The 20,750-nt window shown below is 39.9% G+C and overlaps 1 protein-coding gene across 5 annotated transcripts in view; it reads left to right on the forward strand.

Moving 5' to 3' along the window:
* Positions 1–5,046: 5,046 nt before the first annotated feature.
* Positions 5,047–20,750, forward strand: part of PCED1B (PC-esterase domain containing 1B) — a 109,434-nt gene continuing 93,730 nt past the window's right edge. For 4 of the 5 annotated variants that reach the window (XM_090273052.1, XM_090273053.1, XM_090273054.1 and 1 more), the window contains exon 1: positions 5,047–5,118. The gene's annotated coding sequence lies outside the window, so the exon portion shown is untranslated. Of the gene's footprint in view, positions 5,119–7,105; positions 8,114–20,750 lie in introns of those variants that run through there. The other variant, XR_016510455.1, reaches the window with a different exon arrangement.

A 20,750-nucleotide genomic window follows, 5' to 3' on the forward strand; every position in this document is an offset into this window, starting at 1 on the left:
CACCCCATGTCTACCTCACCCCATTCTGAATAGACCAGGAATATACTCATGGGCAACAGACTCTCTCAAGAATTTGAGCCAAATTACAGAAACTACCGTCAGTGGTTATGGCCTGCCACTGAGCACTCATGTCCACTGGGGACTGAGGTCAGCACCAGGGCACACCAAAGACAAGTACAACCACAGGTACTTGAGAACAAAATTATAAATAATCAAAAGAAGCCAAGTCTATAGAGAAAATAAATTAGATCTGCTTTTAAAAGCAAGGAGAAGAGTCAGAAGAGAAAGAGTCAACAAAGGAAAGAATCAGAGTTCAACCGACTTGAGATGCTGACTGGTTCCCAGCTTCCGTCGCTGTGAAGTCCATCTGGACTTTGTTTCCTGTTTCTAGACGTCTGTACGACTGCTGGCCTTATCTTCACAGTTAACTCCTCTTAATAATTTGAGCTAATTCCAGCAAGATTTGACTCCTAGCAACCAACCAACAATCTCTTTACTAATGGTTTCCCGTCTCCCCCGGGCAGCCAGTGCTTTTGAGTGGCCCTTCTCTCTCCTCTGAGGGAGGAAAGTGATCTGAAAATCTTGCACACTGGCAAATACTTGGTTTGCTGACTTTTCCAGGAACATTTTAGAAAAGCACTTCAGTGAGATACTAAGTAATAAGTCAAGATACCATTTTTAGCATCAATGGGAATATATTTTAGGAGTCTTCCCGGAGTACTTCCTATGGTCTCGGTAGCTGCCCACTTATTCTGCCTAAAAGGGCTACTTATCATTACAGATAAACCTTTCCCTTTCCCTCACACACCACACACGTACCATATCAACTCTTCTAACTATAAGTGCCTTGAAAATGAGGCTTAGGTTTCCACCATCTCTGCATACTTAGCCCCTTAGTATGGTATCTAACAACTATAGCATTCATTTGAATGATACATGTTGTATATGTAATTTGAACAAATATTCTTTCACCACCTCTCATGAATATCTTGAGAATGTTTGGGCTTGATATTCAGGTATCACGTTTTCAGAAATCCTCCTTTTCTCTTTACCATTCCTTCTGGACTTCTACGTATCCTTGGACTTCTGTGAGCTCTGCTAGAATTGTTTGAAGAGCATGAAGAAAGAGGAAAGCAGTATTAGCCTTTACTTAGCACAGGAAAAGTAGACTTAATGATGGCCCAGCCACATTCATAAAGTCATAATTAAAGCAGCCAGTATAGGCAATTGAAAGGAATTTTCTGAGCCCGCAATACAACCTCTCATTCCATCTGGGCACTCCCAACAGCAGCCCACAAGTTCACAAGCTCACATCCAGTTCATGCCAGTCATAAAACTGACTTTCTGATGAAGACACAGCAGGCATGCAACACATTTGCATCAATGCAGGTATAAGTATATAAATCTGGGGGCTCCAAAGTGCAATGTTTAACTCTTTACTTAGAAAACAGGCCATTCTCACAGATCTCATCTAAGGCCAATGAGGGACTATTAATATAAGCTCTGAAAAAGAGGACTATTCATAACTACTGTTTTAGAAAAATTATCTTCATGCATAAAGGACTGCTCTTTCTGAGAGACTACCATTAACATTAAAGGGAAGAGTAATATTCAGAACTCTCAAAAGTCAGATATGGAAATAAAAGAAAATTATGTTTTGAGCATGTTTCATTCTCTAGCATTTTATGTATTTGTCTTTTCTGGTTAAATAGTGTCATTTATTTTCTAAACATTTCAATTTTTACATAATGAGTCATTGTTAATGTGGAAACTAGCTGAATCATCCATCCATCAATCAGTATAGTTGCTTTTCTTTTTCTTGTATGTGTTTATCATTTTATTTTAAAAGATATTAGAAATTTTTTCATTTGAAGTACTTTTTCCATTTGGTGTTTTGTTTGGTTTATAAGCAATATGGTAAAGCTATCATTAACTTTGTGTTGGTTCAGATTCATGTTCATAATATTGAGTCAGAAATGAGACTCGTGCAAGCCTCCAGCATCATAGAGGTGATGCCTTCCATACAGGAAATAACCATAGAGTCCAGAAAGGGTAGGATATAAAGGAAATTTGTTCTGGCCCAAGAAATGCCAATTATACTTTAGATTCTGGTAATAAATCCACAAGAGTTGACTTTGTTATTTGATCATCTTGTTTCAATAAATCTAGAGAATCTAGTTATTCCATCTTAAATATAATCACCTAGGATACTGAGTTCATTTTAGTATATTAGTTTGTGGGACATAACTTTTATTATATGTTCCAGACAGCTCCAAAAAAAAAAAAAAAATGTAGGTAGAAAGGAACAAAATACTACCTGAAATAAAAAATTTTAATGGAAAAAATAATGACCTGAGAGTCAAGAGAACTGAATGCTAGTTACTGTGATATCTCCAATGAGTCGAATACCTTCTGTCATTTATTTGGCTTTCTTGTACCTCAGTTTCCCCTTTAGTAAATGAGATTCTTCCCATGACAAATCTCATTCTAAGACTCATTGGCCCTTCTTATTTATCTTTTGACCCAAACTTGTGACACTAAATCTTCCTAATTATTATGTATCTAACAACCCACTGTTCAGTAGCCATCATATATTAATTGGGGCAACTGTTATTAGCTGCCTTAATGTTTCTCATTCTAACTATATCAATGATGAAAACTGTGAATTAAAAAGAAGGTTTGGGTTTATTATGCTTTATTTCTAAGATAAGAAAAGAACTCAGAGAGATAGTTTGTCATAGACCATAGTTCTATCTAAAACCACTATGCTATTGGATGGAACTGGAGACTATTATACTAAGTTAAATAAGCCAAGCAATGAAAGATAAATACCATAGATCTCACTTATAACTGGAATCTGAGGAACAAAACAAGCTAAAGAGCAAAATAGAATCAGGGGCACAGAAATAAGGAACAGACTGACAGCTGTTGGGGGTGGGGGGCTGGCTGATAGAAGGTGAAGGGACTAGACAAAGAACATATACGCATGACCCATGGACATGACAACAGTGTGAGGATTGACTTGGGGAAGGGGGCTTTTGGGGGGAAGCGGGCAAAGGGGGAAAATTGGGACAACTGTAATAACATAAACAATAAAAAGAAATGAAAAAAATAAAGCCACTTTGCTCTTGACTCCCAAGTAATTCTCAAGAAATTAAATTGCTCTTATCAAATTATCTTCCTAGTATATCCATATTATAGACTTACAGACTATCTGCTCATTAAAACACATGGTCTACCAAACTCCTATTTTAACATCTTTAGCTTTTAGACATTAGAAACAATTTCAGTGCTTGGAAAAGTCTGGTGAGCATGATTACATGTGGGGATTTTCAGATACAATGTATCAGGGACTATAAGTAGATTAAAGCATTTGTGACATTTTAACATTTTGTGCTATTTTCATCATGTCTTGTGATAATAATAATAATAAATGGTGCAAAGATAATAGATTGTTTTACCTTTTTCCTCTATTGCTCCTCTCAGGACTGCTTTGTACATTTTCCAATCGGCACACTGCCAGTCTGCAAGTAGTCTTTGTTATGTCAGCCAGGGATTCTAGGTTTTCCTTCAGGGCTAATGCATTATAGTAGTTGGTTGAACCATAAAATTTCCATTGTTGGTCAGAAATGATTGCCTACTGTTAGTTTCATATGGCACAAACTAAAGAGCTCTGAGTTTGAATTCCAGCCCCAAGAGTCACTGGTATCTGTTGGTTTGCGAAATGGGAATAACACCTACTTTGTAGGGTTGATGTGAGGCTTAGCAATGACGTATAGAAGTACTATGTCTGGCAATAGCAAATGTTCAACAAATAGTTAATAATATATTATTATTAATGTAAATAACAAGGAGTTTCTTCACTTTTTCTTGAGCAATTTCTGCATATATGGCAAAGGTGACGGTTGCTATGATTGAGAGAAATGGAAAATATTAGGCAAGAATAATCTTTAAAGCCCCAATAGCTTTAAAGGCCTTCTATTCCTGTCCTGTATGCTCTGGTATGTCCTAGTAAGGTCACAGATAAAGTTTGACACATACTGGGTAGAATATCTAAATAAGAAATGTACCGAAGCAAATCAACATCAGAGTTTAAAGAGAAAAAAAAAATCAAAGCACCCAGCAAACATTCTGAACTTTTGGCAGACGAATTGGACTGCCTGAATCCCCATGACTCTAAGTTATTAATAGTGACTCATTTTGCCATATTTTGGGCAGTTACATATTTATATATCATACAATGTGTGTGAGGCTTTCCAGGCTCAATGGCTTTTGGAAACCGTATTATTCTGGAATAGAGCAGGGCAAAGAGGATGCCGTTTTGTCATCTGTGTGGCACCTGCCACACTGCACTCATTAAACGCTAAGGAGAAGCGGGGGCTGCAGCAATGCCTGGAACGTGGCTCCCATCTGCTCTGCCAGAAGCCACGGTGAAGTCACGAGCTGCACAACAGTAGTAATTCGCAGCTATTTATGACCGTTTTAATAGCAAACCTCTAGATTGGAAGACTGTGTTTACATGCAGCACAGCAGAGTGGTCCCATGAATCATTCCCACAGCAACTTCTGGTAAAACCAACCAGCCAATTAATGAAAAACCAGCCAGTTCGTCTTGAAGCCATGATTACCAGATCTTCACGTCAGTCTTCACTTTCCTAATGCTCCTCCGCATGGGAGACTGAATGGACTCCTGCCCCCTGCCCACGCCACCTCCCTTCCCTGTCTTCCCTGCGGGCCCGGCCCTACAGCCCACTCTCCGTCCACCCTCAAAACCCTAGGTCACTCTGGAAACTCCTGAAGAGCACCTGTGAACATAATTAAGAAAACATGTTTATTTTTAGCACATGTGTATTTTCTCATTGTCATTGCTCCATTTTATGACTTTATTTGTCCATTGAAACTGACTGGGGTTTTAGTTAATGATCACTTCCTGACAGCCTGAAGGTCAGGCTATTTCCTTTTGTTTCACATGGCAGTTAATCCCCTCATTAAGGGTGATGGAAAATGAATAATTAAACCCATGCCATTTTCATATTTCAGGTAATGAGAAGACCTAAGGTCCTAGAGGTGCCATGTGAGAAGACAGGAAAGTGTTGAAGACTCCACTTCCTGGAAGCATGTGAGTTTCTCTCCTCTGGTTTCATGGTAAAGAAAGTTCTGCTAAGGCTCTTCCAGTAAATTAATACAAAACCGCATGAAAATAGAAACAGTTACTGAGTTCATCTTTGCCACTCCCTGGCTATGTGACTTGGCAGCTGACCTTTGACATGAAAGATTTTCTTTTGTGTAAAATAGATATAATAATAGACTACTTAGAGAATTGTTTGCATTAACCTTTCTCACTTTGTGGGTCACTTTGACCCATTGAGGCAAGGATTGAGGTTGAATTGTGTTAGGCCTTGGAGGAAAAAAGCCAGGTAGCCATACCTCTGGGGCCTCAGGGAAATCAAATTCCTCTAAAAGGATCTTTTTGAAAGGTGGAGACAGTAGAGAGACACAAAGGAGGGTACTTAGAAGAGCGTACCCAGTGAGCGCAGACGCCTCTGCCCTTCCTCTGTTCCCCGTCTCACTGGAAGCCGCTCACCCTATGCCTCCCAGTCTTGCTCTGTTGAGACTGGTCACGGGGCCACCTTCGTACTGTGACTCCTGTCTCACCTGTTTTAGGGGGACCTGGAGCTCATGCTGACCAAAAGTGGACTCAGTCCTACTAAGGAAGTTCTGCCTCCTGAGGGAATACCTCCAAGTCTAACATGATCATTTCCTTTGCTCTGCCAGACAGTGGGCTGTGCAAAGTAGGGGTAGCGCCCTGCAAGATGCAGAGTTCGGAAAAGCTCTGCAGAGGAAGGAGGACTTCAGCAGGGACCACTAGCATTCAGATTGTCAGAGAGAAGGAAGGAAGATGTTTCAAGTCGGTGAGGAGAGCCTAGAACAGGGAATCTTTCCAGAAGCTCAACCAGAGACTGTGTAAGGGAGTAATGGTAACTGGGCTGCTGAGATAGGATTGGATTAAGGCCTTAGATACTATCCTGCAGTCAATACAGGCATTGGATGGTGGAGGCAGTATTTTAGGGGGGAAAGGTGTGTAGTGTTGCACATGTGGAATCGGCGGGGATGGACTTAGTAAAAGGGGCCTAGAGCCTGAAGTTGGAATAAAAAAAAGGGAAATAAGATGCTCTGGGTAGTTCTATGACTACACACATTGATTATATGAAAAGGGAGTGGAAACCATTGCTCAAAACTAAATCTAAATTTTTGTTTTGTCACTGCTTTACCCCAACCTGTCATTCAGTAAATCTTGATTTGATTTCTGTGGGGAAGATATTTTGCCCCTTTAAAAGAAGGTTTTAATGAGACGCGGCTCTAAAACTGCTTCTGAGAGAAAGGAGGCCACAGGGGTACGTGAGGAGAGCACGAGTGACTGAAAGAGTGACAACCTGCTGGGGTCTCAACGATCACGCAGCGGGCCGATGCTCGTGGGAAGGCGCTGTCTCGTAGCTGTTTTATCCCTGCATCAGCATTGGAGAGTGCTTCTGTATCTCCCCATAAAGTGTAGAAAGGTATACTAATGATGATGCCATGGGCAAGTCTTATCATTTCTCATTGAAAAACTTATCTGAAAGTTAGAAAACTAAATCTGGAAGAGAACCGAAATATCCCTTCATCCTTTTACAGAAGAGGAAACCGGATACGAGAGTTAACCGCCCGCCTGAAGCCACCCAGCCAGCATGTGCCAGACCCATTGCTGAAAGGCAACTGCTTTGACTCTTGGTCTAGTGCTCTTTCGGCTTTGCCCCAAGAATCCCTACAGACCATGTAACGGCTGACCTAGAAGAGTTGGCATTTTCCATCTTCTCTTTCTGAAAGGGCATAACTTTTTTTTCCTTGTTATGGAACTAAATAGTTAATGGTGGAGTAATACTCGTGTTAAAGATATCTTAACCCAGTGGTTGGGGTGGTGGGTACTCATAGAGGGGAGGAAAGTGGGTGTGTGGGAAAGTACCCCGGCCAGTCCACTCAACTGGGACTCAAAGTAAGGTGAATTCACAAAGCATCAGCAGACCACTGGCTCTGAAACTCACAAGTGCCCATGTGGATTGTCATCGCAGGCTTCTGAGCAGAGGCCTGGAGCCCCCTGCCAGGGAGTCACAGCGGCCACTCGCTGCACGCTCCCCTCTGTGTGAGTCTCTTCTCCATTCTCAGAGAGGTCCTAAGATGATTCCAGTACCAACTGCAACACCACCAACCAATTCTCCAGCACCTGCTGGGTATCCTTCAATTCAACTCAATTCCTAGAGATGACATCAGATCCCACTGGTTAAGGGCTCAGTCCTCTAACACAGCCGCCCCACCTCCATTCCAGATGCCAATCACAAGTCCAGTTGTCATCTGGGCTTCTGACCCACCACCGACTATAGATCAGAGTTTGCAAATACCCTCTCCTTGGACTTGTTTAATATGCTCAAGCAGTTCACAGAAATCAAAGAAACATTTTACTTGTTAGATTATTGGTTTATTATAAAAGGCTATAACTCAGGAACAGCCAGATGTAAGAGGTGCATGGGGCAAGGTATGGGGAAAGGGTGCAGAGCTTCCCTGCTCTCTCCAGGTGCTTCACTCTCCCCAAATATCCACATGGTCACCCACTTGGGTGCTCTCCAATCCCCACCCCGACTCTGTACTTTTGGGATTTTATAGAGGCTTTCTCATGTAAGCATGATCAATGATTCAATTATTAACTCCATTTCCAGCCCCGCTGTCCTCCCTTGGAGGATGGAGGATGGAGCTAAAAGTTTCAGGCTTCCAGTCATGACCTGGTCTTTCCGGTCCCCAGTTCTCATCCAGGAGCCACCTAGAGTCACCTCATTAAAACAGATGTTCACAATGCTCTTATCACTTGGAAAGTTACAAGGCTTTAGGATCCTTATGTCAGGGACTAGGGAAGAAAACCATATATATCTTATTATAGATAAGAAAATACCTTATTATAAATCACAATATGACAGGGCCTCTCCCCTTGACCTTGCAGAAGTTTCTGCTTCCTACAGGGAACCCTTCAGCCTCTATCCCCTGTTGTCCCCCTTTCCTAGAAAAAGTTTAAAGAAAAAAATAAATTCATCCTGTCAGAGCATCCTTGTTGTCTTTTTCCTCCAACTTGTTTCATTTCTCAGGCCGAGTCTCATCCAGGTGAAATTGCATTTCTCCGCCATCGGCATACACTCATCAGGGCGCTGATTCCTCAGCCTCCTCTGCATGGCACCTTCTTCCCTAGATCGGTTTCTCTCTGTATATCAAGAACCTTTGCTGGGAAGGAGGTGCCCCAGGAACCTTCACAGATTACTGCTGCTGACTGTCTTCCACCATCTCCGTGACCTGGCCCGGGGTCAGGCACAAAGAGTCCTAGTAGAGAGAAGCTATGGGTTTAATTATCAGAAATTCAAACAGTTGTATTATATTAAAGTGTACATAGGGCAAGAACATATGCAATTGGGGTCTTTGAGAGGCCAGAATTGTTAGCACAACCCAGTGAATTAGTCAAGAACAGCAGGTTCTCAAACAATGTCATTTCTTCAATGTCATTTTGTTATAATGTTGATGAGTGGACATTGGAATTTAACTCTTGTTTATATCAGTGCACCTATGGTAAAACTGGTTTCATTGTGTGTAGTTTTACTTAAGTTTCAGGAACCTATCAATGACATTACAGGAGGACTTACTTTAGTGTGTTTTCATTAGAATGTTGTTCCACTAAACACAGACCAATCAAGAGATCTGTCTGGATGTCTGGCTTCATAATATTTCCATTTCGTAATTGGGTCAAAAAGATATGGTGATAGGTGGTAAGTTTCTTAAGTTTAGATATGTCCTTCACATATTATAAATGTCAACTTTTTCTGTAAACTCTAAAATTTTCAGAATTAGCGAGAACTTTGAACCTTTTTCTTTTAGGGCCATCTTCAGTTTTTGATTTTAGCTCACCAGACATTTGTACTGTGGTATGCCTGTATGTCTGTTCTAGAGATTCCTAACAAGCCATGAATGGTGAGGATAGATGGATCTTCTAATTCTAGGCATTTGTGTCATTTCTTTCTGGGAGTCATCTGGTGCTGACTTATGTTGAATCTGGCACCAAGGTGGTGTTGATTCTTCATTCCATCATTCACAGGATGTGTTGGATGCAAATTACATGCCAAGAATGTTCTAGGTGCTGAGGAGACCGTAATGAGTAAAAATACTTGTGGTTCCTGCCCTCACTGCGTTTACATTCCAGTTAAGCAGACCAGCAATGATTAAATGATCCCATAAGTATATAATTAAAATAAGTTAAGACAATTTCCAATGGTTACAGTTTTATCAATAGAGTAATTCTTTCTGTGGAAACCTATTTAAACTTTTTTTTTAATTTCCTGATGAAAATTAAAATAAGCATATATTTTAGAAATACTTATTCATTATGTATAATTATTATGGTCATTTTTTATTTTCTGCCCAGAACTCCTTCTTCCTTCTTATAGTAACAAAGCCCCTTCCAGTTACCTGAAATGGTCACATGATTCAAAAGAGAACTATTTGAGTCCTTCTCCAGGATTTTTCTAAGTGTAGCTCCTGGGAAAGTTTTCCCCTCCTGGGTTGTGGAGTGGAGGAAGTGTGGCTCTGGGCTGCTATTGTCCAAGCCCATCCCCCTCTCCCCTCAAACTTCCCACTAGTACCTCTGCTTGGGATACAGGAGACTTCAAACTCCTATTTCCAGCTCAGATGAGTTTGAGTCAGTTTCAGTCACTTCCTAATGATGAGTCCACATTAATGCAGAAAGTAAGCTGTTAATGGTGTGAATATTTCTTAGGATGGATTATTAACACATGGCTGAGCTGCCGGGGCATATCTTGAAATGAATTCCTTGAAGTTCTGATTTTCTTGTTTAATTTCCTCAAAGCAAATTTTTCTTACACCAAGTACCCTAAATCTCTGTTCTGAGTCATATTCATGAAAGATTCCCGAAGTTCAGGTTGGCGAATTCCAGTGCCAGGTGTCACAAGACAAAGGAGTCACCGTGCTGCTTCCATAGGACGAGGATAAGGATATTTTTTCATGCTTTTTTGTCATTTGCATTTCCTCTTAGGTTTCCATTACATGACTTTTACAATAGAATGGAACCATCTTTAGAATCAGTCCTGTTATTTCATTTAAGTTTTCTTCTCCTCTTTAGACTTCATGTCTCTATTTAATTGTACTCTATTTAATTTTGGAAATGTATAACATCTCAGGGCTCACACAGACTTTGTCTTCCTTTGGCAGATTTCTGACTAAAGGTAGAAATCTTTTAAATTTGATTTCATCACAATTCAGATTTGGAAATGAAAGCTGAAATAAACTTTCCAGCATGACTTTAATCTCAATTTAAATCAATCTAGGTTGAATAAAAATCACCTAATTGATAATACTTTACTTTTGCACTTTTTAAAGAACAAAACTAGAGGCAAAATACTGTAAAAAGAAATATCATGAGTTTAGAGTACTATGTCTAGGATTTTAAAATGTAGTATTTGGCCCTAGTGGGTGTGGCTCAGTGGATTGAGTGCCAACCTGTAAACCAAAATGGTGCCAGTTTGATTCCCTGTCAGGGCACATGCCTGGGTTTCAGGCTAGGTCTCCAATTGGGAGCATGTGAGAGGCAACCGACTGACGATTCTCTCACACATCAGTGTTTCTCTCCCTCTCTTTCTCCTTCAATTCCCCTCTCTCTAAAAAATAAATATTTTTTAAATGTAGTATTTTTTTTTACCATTATCTGTGTCACTTTTAGAAAATCATTTCCCCTTTCTCTAAACGGGCATGAACAGGGGAGGGGTAAGCTATATCAGTGATTCTCAACTCTGGCTGCACATTAGAACTACCTGAAAAACTTAACAAAAAATTCTGATGTCCGCCCCAGGCCAGTTAAATCAGGATCTCTAGGAATGAGGTAAGTGTTTTTTAAGAGCCCAGGTGATCTTGATGTGCAACTAAAAATGGCAATCACAAACCAGTTATCTATAATATCCATTGTAGCAAGCATCTTTAGGATTCTAAAGCATATTGAGATTTAAGCAGTGTATCAAACCCTTCAGTGGTTTTTAATCTAGTAAAATGGAGATTCTACTTTATTTTTCTGCATAAGACAATGGTGTTTAGAACCAGCCGAAATCGATGGCTTGTAGGATATTTGCTAGTGGCTGAAGTCATTCATGAGTCCTCTTGTGTTCCCCACTCCTCCTGTGGTGTTCATGTCACCCAATGAAACATTATTATGGGCTTTTGTCAAACTAACAAGTAAATGAATATACACTCATGTTCATAGCCACATTATTCACCATAGCTAAAACATGAAAACTACCCGTGTTCATCAAAGATGAATGGATAAGCAAAATGTAGTATATACACACAATGGAATATTATTCCGCCTTAAAATGGAAGGAAATATTTGCATATACTACAACATGGATTCAACTTGAGGATGTTAGATGTAAAGTCAGTCACACACACACACACACACACACACACGCATTACTGTATGATACCCCATATATGAGGCACTTAGACTAGTCAAAATCAGAGACCAAAAGTAGAGTTGTGGTTGCCAGGGACTTGTGGCAGGGGCCCAGGATAATGGGTAAAGAGTTTCCATGTTACAAGATGTAAAGAGTTCTGTGGATGGATACTGGGGATGGTTGCACAGCAACGTGTGTTTAATGCCTCTCTACTGTACTCTTAAAAATGCTTGAAATGGAAAGGCCAGGATATCTGTGGCCTTTCCTGAGCATTTGCACGAGACTATATATTTCTCCATATAATAAATAAATAAGGGTTGAGATGACAAATTTTATGTTATGTGTGTTTCACCGCAGTAAAAAAATTTCTTTTTAAGGAGAAGAAAAAAGGAGGATAAATAAATAGCCAGTCTGTTACCTAAATCCCTAATCCAGAGGACAGCCAACATCACTTCTTCTGTCTCCACTTTAAGATTAAAAACAAGAACACTGGGTTTAGAGCGTATAACATGAGTCATGCAGACATGGTTGTCAATGAAAAGGAAAGTAGAGAGGTTCAGATGAGGCCCACTTCAATAAACAAATTTTGTGCCATCAATAGCCATTCAATCAACCTGTTAGTTATGACGTATAAGGAAGTGTTTAATAACAGTGCATGATTGACAAGGACAATTATCCAGCACAGGGCCTAGCACAAATTTATTAACAAAATAGGATATCTCTGTTGCACAAGGAACTTCGAATACTACTAGGAGGACAAAATTTTTAAGACACACGAAGATACTCCATGACACCCTTCTTTATTTCATGACAGAGACTGTAAGTGCAAAAGAAGCAGTCTTGTCTTGAACTTCAAGTGAGATAAGTTTCGGGAGTCCTCTGAGTCACCATAATCAATGAAAGGTCTGAGGCTCCCTGAGAAGCTGCTTTGATCACCAAAACATGAACTTCATTTAGAGATCACACTACTGTTTTATTTCAGGTAACTATTGATCAGGCTTTTCTCTGCTGAGTCAATAATCAACCACCACTTAGCAGAGGTTGGGGCAATGTGAAGTTTGACTTCCCAGGGTACAGTTTCAGGGGAACGTGAGGTTCGAGTACCCAACGTTTGAGCTCTTCAGTTCAAAAGTCATATGCAGCATGAAAGAATGTGCTGCTGTTCTTTGAAGTTTGACTTATATAACTTCATATTTCAAAGAGAAATCCATTTCTCCTCCCACTGAATTCAGTTCCTTTACAAGCAGTCTGATTCTTTTTAAAAATTAATTTTCAGTAGACCTGAAGAGTATATCTTCAGGGACACTGTGAACCTCATATTTTGAGTGACAAGGACACAGAGATGAAAAACCCTGTCCTCGAGGAGTTCACATTCGAGGGGCAACTAACACCCGCATTCCGGAGGAAGGCCGCTTTTAAATGCTTCAAAATGCACCTGCTCTCCTTTGATGAGAGAATGAATTTCTTCATGGTTTTCACTGACCCTCAGAAGAAATAAATGCTTATTCGATTTTTATTTATATGTTTGTTTGTTTGTTTTTTAATTGTGGTAAAATACACATATGTAAAATTTACCACTTAACCATTTTTAAGTGTACAGTGTAGTGCCATTAAGGACGCTCACATTATTCTGCTACCACCATCATCACCTCCCACCCACAGAACTCTTTTCATCTTGCAAAACTGAAACCGTGCCCATTAAACAATGACTCCCCACCTCACCCCCCTTCCCAGCCTCTGGCAATCACCATTCTAATCTCTGTCTCTATGCATTTGACTAGTCTAGAAGCCCTCATACACGTGGAATCCTCCAGTACTTGTTCTTTTGTGACTGACTTTTTTCACTCAGCATAACATCTTCAAGGTAGAGTTGTTGATTTTTCTTAAGAGCTATTATTTCAGGTTGGTTGTTCATAAACAGCCAACTGTACTTGTTCTACCTTAGGTGTTCTAGTTTATTTACAGATCTTATTTGAAAGTCACTTCTCTTTGGTGGTCAAGGAGCTGATAAAATGTCATTATGCTCATGCTTGAGGGACATCCGCATCCTTCATGAACTGTCTGGACACATCCGAAGCTCTGTGAGTTCTCAAAAGTGCCAGCGCCACTCCTAATAATGTCTGTGGAGGTTGTGAAGCTCTTCCACAAGAGGGAGAGAGAAGGCAGCAGGCTGACTCAGAGCTGCACACCAGCCCCGGCCCACACGGCTCCACACTTGATTACGGGTGTGTATAACCATCTGCTATGTGGGTTTAGCTGTAAGAATGAGACTCGGGCTCCGCATGTCACATGTTGCTGTTATTTTATTTAACACTTGTTATATGGCCAACACTGCACCAAGCACAGCATAAACGTGGAATTCTCCAATGCACTCTCTATTACACAAAAGACACATCCATGGAGCTTGCTTCAGAGGACTGAGTCCTCCAATACACAGAAAAGTAGCGCATTTCCAAATACCTTTCAGATACAGAGTCTTGATTATTTAAACTCTAAAAGCGGTGCTATAATTTTTTCTTTTTTTTTTAGGTAAGTGCTACTTTACTTAGAGTCTCTAGTCAAATTTCACTCTACTTCATTAGGTTTCTATCTTGGAGGAAAATATATCCTTCCATATCCTGTGTGGTATTGCAGGAAATGAAATAACCAATTCCACTCACTGTATCCTTTGCTCTTTCTATTGAAACCAAACGATTATTTCAACTAAAGGGCTGTTTGTGATTTTAATCACAATCTGTGTATTAGACTTCAGCAAATAGAAATTTGCCACTTCCAAAATACATTATTTCACCATAATGCCTTCCAATATTGTAATTCTGTAACAAAAGTTTGTAAATTCACATTATTTGCAAATGTTCATAACAGACATAATACTTGCCTTTCTCTTATGCCCTTCAAAAGAGTTCCCAATTCTCCCCTGGGCTCCAGGGAGTATTGAGATATTCCAGTGCTTCTCCCTTCAACCAGAAGATTAAGGTTCCATTTCTACAGTAAAGAGTCTCATCTGCAGCGAACTTCTTGGTTATATAAGAAAGAGTCTTTGATCTGCCCCTGGCACATCCTACTGCCCTGTCGGATACAAACTCAAATAGAAATTTCTTTCTCTTTCTCTTTAAAAAAAATGTTTTAAAATTATATTTGACTACAATATTATATTAGTTTCATGTGCACAACATAGTGATTAGATGTTTATATACTTTATGCAGTGATTGGTTATTTTTAAATTTTCTGTATCTTTGTTGAATTTCTCACTGAGTTTATCTACTCCCAAGTTTGTTGAACATTCTTATAACCATTGCTTAAAAACTTTATCTGGCAGACTGCTTCTATGTTTTGCTTAGTTCTTTCTCTGGATTTTGTCCTATTCTTTTGTTTGGAACATATTCCCATGTCTCCTCATTTGGCCGTTTCTTTGTTTTTGTTTCTACGTGCTAAGTAGACCCACTACATCTTCCAATCTTGAAGAAGTGGCCTTATTTCCCTGGCTGGTGTGGGTCAGTGGGCTGAGTGCCCACCTGAGAATGAATGGGTCACTGGTTCGATTCCCAGTCAGGACATATGCCTGGGTTGCAGGCCAGGTCCCCAGTTGGGGGCATGTGAGAGGCAACCAATTGATGTTTCTCTCACACATCAATGTTTCCCTCTCTTTCTTCCTCCCTTCTTCTGTCTCTATAAATAAATAAATAAATAAATAAATAAATAAAACCTTTTATAAAAAGTGGCTTTATAAAGAAGTTGTCCTGCAGGGTCCAGTGGCACAATCCCCTTTAGTTACTAGAGCCAGGTGCTTCAAGGGTGTCCCCTATGTGGATTGTGTGTGCCCTCCTATTGTAGTTAGGCTTCATTGTTGCAGGTGTGCTGGTGGTGGGGCTGACCCTCGGGTGACTGGCTATGAAGACCAGCCAAGACTACTCTGGATGATCTGGTGTGTGAGGGCTGACCCCACAGAGTGGGAAGTGCTTTAGAGGGGCTCCAGTGCTGGCCCCAGCTGCCTGTGTTGGTTGTGAAGTCATCTGGGTGGGGCTCTGGTGCTGGCCTGGGCTGGCCTCTTCTTGTTGTGGACTTGCGATTGCTTGATAGTTCCTATGATTCAACCTCAGGCTGACACTGCTTGTATGGAAGATCCGGAGCACACCTGGGGAAGGCTCGAGCTGGGGCTAGCTGGTTGGGTGGGGCAGGCTCTCAGGAATGCTGGGGCCGGGTGAGCAATGGAGAGTGACAAGTTTGGCCCCTGACTGCTGCAGGTCAGCCAGGTGGAAGGAGAGCACAGCAAAAGAAACAAAGGAACAATGGTACCCACCAGTATGTCCCTCCCCAGAGAGAGTTCCTGCCAATCCCTGCCCCTCCAGCCCTCCCCCTAATGTTAGTCAATTTAATTCTTCCCTATAGGACCCAGGCACTTCTTGAATAGCTGCCTCTGCGCTGGAGCTTGGAGCAAGTGAGTTTGTGTGTGAGCCCTTCAAGAGCAGTGTCTGGGTCTCCCACAGCCCTTTGTCTCTCTCAGATGTATCCCTTTTGGTTTTCAAAGCCAGATGTTACGGGGACTCCTCTTCCCAGCACAGGTGCACTGGGCTGGGGAGCCTGGTGTGGGGCTAGGGCCTCTCGCTCCTCTGGGGGATCGCTGCAGCTGTTTTGTCCCTCCCCACTAGTGAATTGCTACTTCTGACTAGGCCATGTTTCTGTCTCCCTACCCTCAACATGGCTTCTTCTTTATATTCTTAGTTATAGGAGTTCGTTCAACCAGTTTTCAGGTGGTTCTGCATTTAATTGTAATTCTGATGTGTTTGTGGGAGGTGGTGAGTTCAAGATCTGCTTGCTCCGCCATCTTGACCCTGCATCTCAAGACTTTACTTTTCTCTTAACTAATATTCCCCACTCTTGGTAGGTTTGTCTCTGTAGTCTATAACCAAAAACTGGCTTATCGAACTAGCTTTCTGTAATATCGCACACGGTCTCTTCGCAATTAAGTGGGATGTCTTATTCATCTCATAAGAGTATGCTGGGTACTAAGTTAAAAGTCTCTGGGATGTAGTAAGATGTGTCAGATAGATTCCTCAACGTAAAGGAGTAGGGAGAGGGTTTATACTTCATTACTATAATACAAGTCAGGGTATAATATATGTTATAAGAGTAGGTAGGCCATGGGGATTCAAAATATGGGCAGATCTCTGAATTTAAGATTTACAGATAAGAAGTTCAAATAACCAACTTTTCTTGAACATATGCTATCTATCAGGCACTGTTGGGCAACTTACATATATAATCTAGTTTGATCTTCACAACTATTAATTTAGAAATGAGCACGCTGAGGCTTGTCTGGGTGCGATTGCTCAGTTTTTATGCTTTTTACTGCACTATTTCTTGCCAATAACACCTCCTGCCTCATGTCCTGTCATTGACCCCAATACCATACTTTACCAAAAAAATAAATAAATAAATAATAATAGTAAAATAGAAGGAGAAAGATTGGAAGACTTCAGAAATCAACTCTTACAAGATCTGAACTGCCTTCTAGTTTACATCAGAAATTTGTGGGACATGTATGCAGAGAAATATATGAGCAAAAGGGGGTAGCCAAAATGTGATTTTTTTTTTAAGAATGTGGTTTTGAGAATCATATATTTTATTTAGAGAAGCATACTGACAAAGCCATTTGTGTATGCATAATTCTTCTTCCTGTGATTTCAATTAGAAGGAAATAAAACTAAGTTTGGGACTTGGGTTAATTTACTAAAGATTTTCTGGGGATCGAAAGAGATAAAAAGCCATAATAAACAGAGAGGCACATTTATATAGGAGAACAGTGATCAAAATTCAGGTTCAGCACACCTTCTTGAGTGTCTACTATGCACCACTATATTAGAGACTTATCTTGTACTATTTTAACCTGGGAGCTAGATAATAATCCACCCGCCCCTGCCCCTATATTGACAAATGACAAAATTGAGACGCTGATAGATAGTAAGTTGTGGAACTTAGATTCAAACTCAGTGCAGCATATGCCTTAAAAGCACTCACATTTGGGATCTAGGCGGAGACTTTTCAGCTAAATACAATCTGGCCCTTCCAAGCTGGTAATACAGCCTTTTCTACACTCTTGTTTATCACATTAGCACACCAGGCAAGAGACAGAGAACATTATCCCTGAGAACAGATCTGTGTCTGGATCATAGCACATATGCACATTCTAGCTGAAAATTAGGTTGCCCTGGGTTAGCAGAGGCTGCCTCCTTGCTGCTTCTGCTATTGCTTCACCTGCAGGGCTTTCTCAGGAAAAAGTAAGTGTTCCTGTTCCAAAAGCCTTAAGGTTGCTGCCACCAAGCCTCCAGCTAGAGCAGGAACAGAGGCTCCTACCATCGAGGACTTTCATTAAGGGACAGGCCTCAGGGTAAGCTTTCAAGACTTAGAAGATGCCAGCACCTGGCATTCCATCATGATCTTCTTACTTCAAGACACAGCAAGGTTTTTGGTTGTTGTTGTTGTTTTTTAAGAGATTCTACTTTCATGTTTCCTGCTATCCATTAAGCAAGGTGGAAGGGTTTGGGAACTTAAACTATATGCAAATTAAGACAATAACTTTTGTTTGAATTACTTCCAAGTATCATTTTCAAAAAGAACAAAATACAGCAAATTAAGTCAGTTCTAGCTTAATTTGCTGTGGTCTGAATATAATGTGATGTTCAAAGCCTGTCACAAGGGTTATCAGTAAATATTTGCTTAAATGAATAAATGGACAGTGCTTTTAGGGCTCAGCGGGACTTGCTTCTGCAGCACATATGCTAAAACAGGACTTTGCCAAAGCCAAGGGCGACAGCATTCTCTAGATTAGGCCTAATTTGGAATCCTTATAATAATAATGGAGGAAATTTCAGGCACAAGAATCAGAGAGCAGTTAAAAGCCTCTTTGCACGCTCCTTTACTCTCTGCCAAAACCAATATTAAATCACCTTCCCATGGCATCTGTGCTCCGTTCTGGCCTCTGCTGGTGTGGTTTCTCCCTGCCCCTCCTGCAATGCCTGCCACTCTCTGGACCTTCCACTTTGGACTTTTCAGGGGAGCAAACACAAAAGGTTTTGTCTTAAAGCAGCTATGCTCATGAGGTACAACTGCAAACTACTTTTTAAAAAGGTGTTGTGAATGCTGAATTGCCTCCTACTGGGCAGAATTCTTTTACCTCATTGGAAGGAGTTTCAATGAGCGGGCCCCTCACTTGGAAACTAAGGGAGTTTTCACAGGAATTTTAAAGGCATCACAGGTTCTATATGTTATAGTAATTGTTAATGTCCTCTGGAAATGTGTTAGTGAATCTTCAATGCAATTACAGTGGTCCCATTTGTTAATCTCACTTGTTTCTCACAAGAGAAAAGATAATCACTCATGGGTCGTGTGTGTTATGGGAGTCAGGCCTACAAAGGGGAATTTGACCAAGAGTCTCCTGGAACAATGGATAAATGAATGGATTATTAGGTAAATGAATGAAGCAGTTAAGTGAGGTATATAGGGTAGCTTTATTCAACTGGCCCACAGTCTTGCACCTCCTTTGACACATCTTGACTGGGAATTTCAAAACCTTTAATATTTTAAAGAATTTTTCAATGGCTTTCTAGCTCCCAGAGTTTTGATTATTAAAATTCTTCCTTGGGTTGCATGAGTTCAAGTACATTGTTGTAGTTCCAGAAATAGCTTCCTTTTTTAACATTAAAATTATTTTTCTTAGTGTTGATTAAATGTCCTTAAAAATATTCAATTATCTTGGGCTGTTTTGTTTCAACATGCATGAGCTCACGTGGAATATTTAAATTCTTAACCTAAGTTTATACGTAGCACTCATATTATTGAGTCAACTTTCCTATATTGATATTTAAATACCACAACCTACCTTTTAACTTTTCCAAAAGCATAGCCATCTGATGCCTACAAACAAGTAAGAAAAAAGTTATTTTTTTTCTTCTTGGTCTCCACTTTCTTCTCCTCTTCTTCTTCCTCTTCCCTTCCTTCTTCTAGAAATACTTCAGTTAGAAAATAATCTGTTTCATTGCTGTTAAAAAATGTGGTACAAATTGAATCTCCTCTTCCATCTTAGAGATCAAGTTTTATATTCATCCATTGTGAAACCATTTATTGTCTTAAGTGATATGACCATTATCAATAGCAGAGTGAAGGCACCCTTTTCTGATTTATACCTCTCACATCTTCATATAATCCTTTTACGTGTAACTGCAATGAAGGACAATTGTATACGGCAGTGTGAACTGCTATGCTATGTTCTCATCTAGAGAAAGTGTATATATATTTTTTTCATCTAGGAGCATGTATTAGTGAGCTTAGGTTGCCATAACAAAATACCCTAGACTGGATGGCTTAAACAACAGAAATCTATTTCTTGTAGCTCTGGAGGCTGGAAAGTGCATGTCTTGCTGTGGCCATTTCAGCTTCTGGTGAGGAATCTCTTCCTGACGTGCTGATGACTACTTTCTTGCTGTGTCCTCACATGACAAAATGAGAGCTCTGGTGTTTCTTCTTCTTACAAGGGCACCAGCTCAATTGGATTAGAGCTTCACCTTAATGATCTCACTTAACCTTTATCACCTCCTCACAGTCCCCATCTCCAAATATAGTCACATTGCAGTTTAGTGCTTCAACGTAAGAATTTTAGAAATACACAATTTAGTCCATAGCAGATTATTTGAGCTTTTGTTCAATATCAATGAAATCATGATGTACCTTTAAGTCAACACAAGAGAAATCTATATTAAATAGACTAATAAAAAATTTAAATATACAAGGCATACAGAAAAAGAAAATATTCCTGAATCAATCACTCTGTTATTTCTATTAGTTTATTTCTGTAGTGTCTTGTTTCAAAATATGACAATTATTTTCTCAATATGTTTCTATTTTAAAATTACCTTTACTAATAAAATTTTTTGTGGTTTGACATGGTGCCAAGTATCCAGATGACAAATGCAGAATTCTATCATCTAAATATTTGCTGACAATATTTGTGTGGTGGATCTTGACTACAAAAGAGATATTGATAAGTTCTCTACACATCTGTAACGTCTATCAAAATGCCTGAATTAGTTTTAGTATGCAAATAAATTTAATGGAGGAAATAATTTTTAGGTCACAGTTTAGGAAAAGATGGTATTTTTATTATGAGAAGTGTCAAGGTCTGTTTTTATTTTGTTTTTTTTTAATTATTTATTTGTTTTTTTTTTTATTA

The sequence above is a fragment of the Furipterus horrens genome, unplaced genomic scaffold (genome assembly GCF_987537825.1).
Source record: "Furipterus horrens unplaced genomic scaffold, mFurHor1.1.pri manual_scaffold_4, whole genome shotgun sequence".
Classification (NCBI taxonomy): Eukaryota; Metazoa; Chordata; class Mammalia; order Chiroptera; family Furipteridae; genus Furipterus; species Furipterus horrens.